This window comes from Akebia trifoliata, chromosome 11, assembly GCF_017979445.1.
Source record: "Akebia trifoliata isolate Shusen 1 chromosome 11, ASM1797944v1, whole genome shotgun sequence".
Lineage (NCBI taxonomy): Eukaryota > Viridiplantae > Streptophyta > Magnoliopsida > Ranunculales > Lardizabalaceae > Akebia > Akebia trifoliata.
This window is the reverse complement of record NC_141385.1, coordinates 27,273,866-27,280,878: the sequence shown is the minus strand read 5'-3', so window position 1 is coordinate 27,280,878 and position 7,013 is coordinate 27,273,866. Positions and strand designations below refer to the sequence as shown.

Sequence of the window (7,013 nt, the reverse complement as noted above, 5' to 3'; positions counted from 1 at the left end):
TCATTGGATCATCTCGGGTAAGAACATGGCATGAATTGATGAAGGAGTTTATTGATCGATATTCATTCAACACGGATATTGAACTCATAAGAAGAGACCTAGAAACTACTAAACAGAAACCCGGGAAAACCTTCACTGAGTTCATTACTCGATGGAGAGCTAAAGTAGCTCAATTGTGGGATCGACCTCAAGAGAAGGAACAAGTCAAGATAATCCTCAGGAATCTCACTCCAAATTATGCCAAGTACTTGATGCCTCAGTACCTTCCCACTTTTCAATTTCTCCTTGAGGCTGGAAATCAAGTTGAGGATGCTTACTCTTCGGGATTTTTTGGTAACTCGTCTGAGTCAAAACCCAAACATTTCAAACCTAATGTCAATTCCTTACAAGTAGCCAACACCTCCTTTATACTATCTCCTCAAGCTAGTCAGCCTTCACAAGCTAAGCCTAGGAGACAATTTTCCAATCTCGGGATGTCTCTTAGTGTTGCTTATCAAAAACTAATAAAAAGGGGACTGTTGACACCGTTACAACCCAAGCCGTTGCTAACCCTCTCCCTCCAAACTTGGACAATGGGCAATTCTGTGAATTCCATCAAATGCCCGGCCATGTTCTGGATAGGTGCATTACCCTCCGCCATGCTATTCAAGACCTTATCGAATAAGGAAAAGTTACCATACCTGCTCCTACCGTGCCTAATGTCAAAACTAACCCTTTGCCTACCTTTCAAAATCAACCCCCTCCTACACTGAATCTAATATCCATGTCCAAACCTGAATCAGTTGACCCAGCTTCTTTTATCCACTTGATTGGTATTAATAGCGCATCCTTATCATGCCAGAATGGGCTCATCTTCCCTGAGACAATGATAGAACAGAAAAGCAAGGACAGTATTGATAGTGCATCCTTATCATGCTAGAATGGGCTCATCTGCCCTGAGACAATGACAGAACAGGAAAACAAGGACAGTATTGAAGCAATGGGTTATCCAGCATCAAACAAGCTTGAATCAGAACATGAAGGTATAGCAAAAACGGACGAGCCTGAATCATCTCTCGTGAAGATATCCAAAGTGGCATAGACCCTAATGCTGTGTCCTTCCACTCAAAATCATATCCCTATTTTGAGTTTTTTTCTTAAGTGTCAGTTGCGTCAGTCTTTAAATTTGGTTGATTAGTTTCATTATGTTAGGGTTTATTAATTGTTAACTTTTAGTCAAGTTGGTAGGTCTATATCTTTTTATTCCAATAAAATAAAGACGCTTTTGATTATCATGCGTGCAATAATGATGTGAACATAAAATCTAACATAAGAAATGACTTAAAGCTCACTAATCAAATTTGATAAATATTAGAATTAAAGAATATACTCAAGAAATGCAAATTGGTGATACATTATCTTCAGGAAAACATGAGAGAATAGTAAACTTACTTGAGAAATTCAACAATGTTTCTTGCATGATCTCATAAGGATATATGGATGGATGGCATAAAAATATTTCAAAGTCAAAGATTATTGGTCAAAAATGATATAGCTAAAAGCATCACAAAGACGCTAAGACTTACAAGTAGATCTACCATGTTTCTCACTCAAAAGAGGAGAGTTTCATTCATAAGAGAATAAAAGATTTCCTCGAAGTTTTAGAAGATTTGAATAGTCAAAAACTCAATCATACTCGATTTCACAAAAGAAGACTGAAGAATATTCATTCTCAAAAGAAGACCTTACTCGACAGAGCAATCCAGATATCAAATTCCTGAAACTTTGACTAAGTCGAGCAGCAATCATCAAAGGAGGCCTCCTTTGATCGAACCATTTCCCTGTCTTACCAAAAAAAAAAGCTTTCTTTAGCCTCTCGCAGCCTTAAAAAAAAAAGCCTCTCTTTCTAAATCACACCGACAAACCTTGGGAGGGAATCTTAGTATGAACTACGTTTTGACCTGATCCCAAAAGAAAAATAAATATTTGGGGTACGTAGGCAACCTGAGAAGTTACTTCAGGCCAGGTCACGCAAAGAATAAGTGTATTCTCTTAAAAAAAAGTGTCATCTAAAAGAAAAATCCCCTATTGAAAGGTTCAAAAGAAAAGAATGCCAAACTAAGGGCATTAGAAAAAAGTATCAAAAGAATTGATAAAAAGAAAAGAATGCCAAACTAGGGACATTTAGAAAAAATCAAAATAATTGACAGAAAAGAGAGAATATCAAACTAGGGGCATTTTGGAAAGTTGAGCCTTATATCTTTTCTTTTTAAACAATATCCTAAGCCCACCTATTAAGTCTTCCTGAATGCTAATAGACTCGGTTAAGGTGCAGGTGTAGACACCCAATTTTTGCATTCGCCTGATTAATCAACTCGTCAACCCGATCGTAATGATTCCCAATGATGGATATTTATTCCATTGTTTTATTTTGTTACCAGAAATATTTCAGAAATTGGATGAGGTATCTTGAACTGACAAAACTATAGAAACCACGCTACGATAGGAAAATATAACCCTAGAAACTTAGAAATCATTATTTTTCAGACAAAAAGAAGCCTTGCGATAAAAATCACTAAAAATGACCAAATTACCAAAATATCCCTAACATCAAAACAACCCTAGAGCCTATGTTACGATTAGGAAAATCCTTTCGAATACATAAAATAACAAATTAAAACCAAATAAATCATTTCACCAATTTTAACAGAATTCGACAAAATTATGAAAATGCCCCTCACAAAGTTCATGACCATTTCACAAAAAAAAATTTCATAAATGACACAAACTAATATTTACATTGAATTCCTTACGAAAAATCGATTCTAAAACATCCTAGAACATTAAAAACTGACTTAAAACGTGAAAAGTCCTCTCCAGGAGCAAAACAGTAATTTCACAATTTTCATAATTAAAATTTTCGAAATTAATAAATAAAATATTAAATAATTAAAGTGAAACATTAATAAAATTAATTTAAAATTTTGAATTAAAAAAATCGATCAATCGGACTTTAAAGTAAAATTGTTCAGGGTTCGTGAGATATTTCTTTAAGGACCCCTCCATTTGGGGGTCCAAAGAATTAAAGATATAATAGAGGGGGGTTCTCCAAAAATTTAAAGTCAATCAAGCAAGACTAAAGTCAAGGTATTAAAATATATCAAGTGAGACTAAAGTCAAAATTAAAGTCAATTAAGCAAAACTGAAGTCAAGATATTAAAAGTCAATCAATTAAGACTAAAGTCAAAATATTAAAAGTCAATCAAATAAGACCAAAAGTCAAAATCATAATAGAGTTCTAATTAAATAATAACTCTATCTAATAGAGTTCTAACTAAAACACAACTCCACCTAAAACAATTTTAATTAAAACACGACTCTACCTAAAACAAGTCTAACTAAAACACAAATCTAATTAAAAGAACTCTAATTAAACACTAACTCTATGTAAATCAACCCCTAAAAAATCTATAAATAGAGGTTCCCATACCCTATTTTGGTATCAAATCATAAACCCTAAGAGAAGTAGGTCTAAAAGCCTTCCTAGCCTCCATAACCCTAGTTTTGGAGTCCCAACTCCTTACCTAACATCCCTTCTTCGATTTTAGCCTAAAAAACACCTAAAAGCCCTTCAAGAACACCCCAAAATCCATTAACAAACTTGAAGAATTCAAATTCAAGAAAGAAGAGATACCTTGTCTTGGAGATCGGAAATCAAATCCGGAGACAGAACGAAGCAAGAAGTACGGTACAAGGAGTAATTTTTGTCGGATCTGAGGGAACAAAAGTCTTTGCTATCGGAAAGGTATAACTTCTTATTTTTGTCTAGGTTTTTTTAGCAATGTAACTTATTTAGAAAATTAGTAGAGACCGACTTTGGCCGGGCGGGGTTGGTGCCTAACACCTTCCAACCTCGTAACATGATCCCCGAATTCAGTTTTTTCTGTTCTAGATTAGTCCTTTATCTGTTTAAAGTCATTGATCGGTTCCTAGACCGTAATAACTAGGTGGCGACTCCCAAACCTCAAGGGTCAAAAGCGAATCCGCGCACCCCGCGGATCGAGGGCGCTTTCAGTGGCGACTCCACTGGGGACTTTTAAGGATCAGACTTGAAAAACCCCCAAGTATGGGAGCATTGCTAAAACGATCTAGATTTTTGTTTATTTGTTAGTTTATTTGTTTATTTATTTATTTATTTGTTAGTTATCTCTATCATTCTTTTTGTTCAATTATGGATCGTGTGTTTGAGTTGTGAATATTCAATTTTTACTTTTCATTATTTGTTTATGATTTAATCAACGATCATTTGGAATGACTTGAAATAATTCAAGATTTCAAAAGGATGACTTTATTGAGATAGGATGACGATTTTTGGACCATGGGTTTTTATTATTTATTTTCGTATGTGGATCTCTCGATAAAAAAATAAAAAAAAAATTTGAGTTTGCCGATTTGTCCATTAACAATGCGCATAAAAGAAGAAAATTCTATTTTTTTTTATTGAGTGCGCATCGGTCTGCCCTATGGCAGTGTATGTATCCATGGACAGAAAGAAAGAAAAAAAATAGATTTTGGGCGTGTTGTTGGCAACAGCAACCCCTTAAGTGGCGTGTCTAGAGTAAAAGTTTTATTTTTTTTTTAAAAAGAAGAAAAAATTGCACTGCCAAGCTGGTGTGCTGATAACAAAAATCATGTTTTGTTTTTTCTATCTCCTTCTTACATGGGCTGAAAAGGCAGCAGTCACACACGTTAAAAGTAGGAGAATAGAGAGAGAGAGAGAGGAATCAGACGAGCAAAGAAGCCATCGTTGCTTCTTCTTCTTCCATGTAGCAGCGTAAATGACTGATATTTCGATTTCCATGACATCAAGGGTTTCGGATCGGTGTTCTTTTTTCACAATTCTTAAGTGAGTGTACAAAATTGGGATTTTCTGGAGTTGAGGATGCTGAGATTTTTACTTGTTTTGGTTGTGGAATAGGCTTGGATTTGGAGAGGAGAAAAAAAATTGAAATTTATGAAAATTTGAGTTAGAAGTGCGAGGTGTAGACTTGTAGTTAATCTTTTGTACAATTCTGTGGGTATGGATTCGGCAAGGAGTTGGTTTCATAAGTTTCAACCCCGAGATAAATTTAGGTCTTCGACAAAGAAGAAAGAAACAACAAGTAAAGGAAAAGAAGGGTCAAAGCCACCCACTAGTGATCAAGTGCCTTCAAATGTTACAAAGCAGAAGATTGCAACAGCAAAGCAGTACATAGAAAACCATTATAAGGAACAAATGAAGAATTTGCAGGAAAGAAAGGAGCGACGGAATATACTGGAAAAGAAGTTGGTAGATGTCGATGTGTCTGAGGAGGAGCAAAACAACCTACTCAAATACTTGGAGTAAAAGGAAACTGAATATATGCGTCTTCATAGGCATAAAATGGGAGTTGATGATTTTGAATTGTTGACGATGATAGGAAAGGGTGCGTTTGGGGAGGTCAGAGTCTGTAGGGAAAAGACAACAGGTCATGTTTATGCAATGAAAAAGCTTAAGAAATCAGAAATGCTTCGCAGAGGGCAGGTTGAGCATGTTAAAGCTGAGAGGAATCTATTGGCAGAAGTTGACAGCAATTGCATTGTCAAACTTTATTGTTCTTTTCAAGACGAAGAATTCCTATATCTCATTATGGAATATCTACCCGGTGGAGATATGATGACTCTACTTATGCGGAAGGATACTTTAACTGAAGATGAGGCCAGATTTTATGTTGGGCAAACAGTTGTGGCCATTAAGTCTATCCACAAACATAATTACATTCATAGAGTTATCAAACCTGATAATCTGTTGCTGGATAGATATGGCCATATGAAGCTGTCTGATTTTGGATTATGTAAACCATTAGACTGTAGTACACTCCAGGAACAAGATTTTTCTGTGGGAAACAATGGTAATTGATCCTCACGGTGTGATGAACGATTGGCTGGTCTTAAGCGCACACAACAGGAGCAACTACAACATTGGCAGAGAAACAGGAGGATGTTGGCTTATTCTACTGTTGGTACACCCGACTATATTGCTCATGAAGTTCTTTTGAAGAAGGGATACGGAATGGAATGTGATTGGTGGTCACTAGGGGCTATCATGTATGAAATGCTTGTGGGATACCCTCCTTTTTTCTGATGAACCTATGAAAACTTGTAGGAAGATTGTAAATTGGAGAACTCATTTAAAGTTTCCTGAAGAAGCAAACCTATCTGCAGAAGCTAAAGATCTTAATAGTAAACTTTTATGCAATGTCGAGCAGAGGCTTGGTACCAAAGGCGCTCATGAAATTAAGGTTCATCCATGGTTTAAAGGTGTTGAATGGGATAGACTATATCAAATGGAAGCTGCGTTTATTCCAGAGGTCAATGATGAGTTGGACACTCAAAACTTTGAGAAGTTCGAAGAGACTGACAACCAGATTCAAACATCATCAAAATCAGGCCCGTGGAGAAAGATGCTCTCTTCAAAGGACATCAACTTTGTAGGTTACACTTATAAGAACTTCAAAATTGTCAATGATCATGAAGTGCCGGGCATTGCTGAATTGAAGAAGAAAAGTACTAAAATAAAGAGGCCGTCCATAAAGTCTCTCTTCGAGGACGAGTCGGATAATTCTAATCAACCTGTACAGGGGAGCTTTCTCAACCTCTTGCCTCCCCAACTAGAAATTCAGAGAACCAAAGCCATTTCCCATAAAGCCCTGTTAATCTATCTTTGAGTTTCTCACACAGGATCAAGTGTTTCTGAGTGTGGGTGGGTTTTGACTTATTCTCCCCATTCGCCTTTTGGATTTTCTGGGTGTCTATTTTTCTACAGTAGCTCGAGTTTTACAGCAGTTAAAAAAAGGGGGCAAAGGCCTAAAGAAATAGTAGGTTTTGGAGCTACTAATTAACATTTGTTTCTTGGTTGGATAAGGTTTTTATTTTTATTTTTTTATAAATTTGTTGCTAATAGTAATTTTTTTTTTATGTTAAAAAAAAAATTGGATGATATTGTTTCCATGTTA

At 35.9% G+C, this 7,013-nt stretch overlaps 1 pseudogene; it reads left to right on the top strand.

Moving 5' to 3' along the window:
* Positions 1–5,046: 5,046 nt before the first annotated feature.
* LOC147391194 (uncharacterized) lies at positions 5,047–6,725 on the top strand (annotated as a pseudogene).
* The last annotated feature ends 288 nt before the right edge of the window (positions 6,726–7,013 follow it).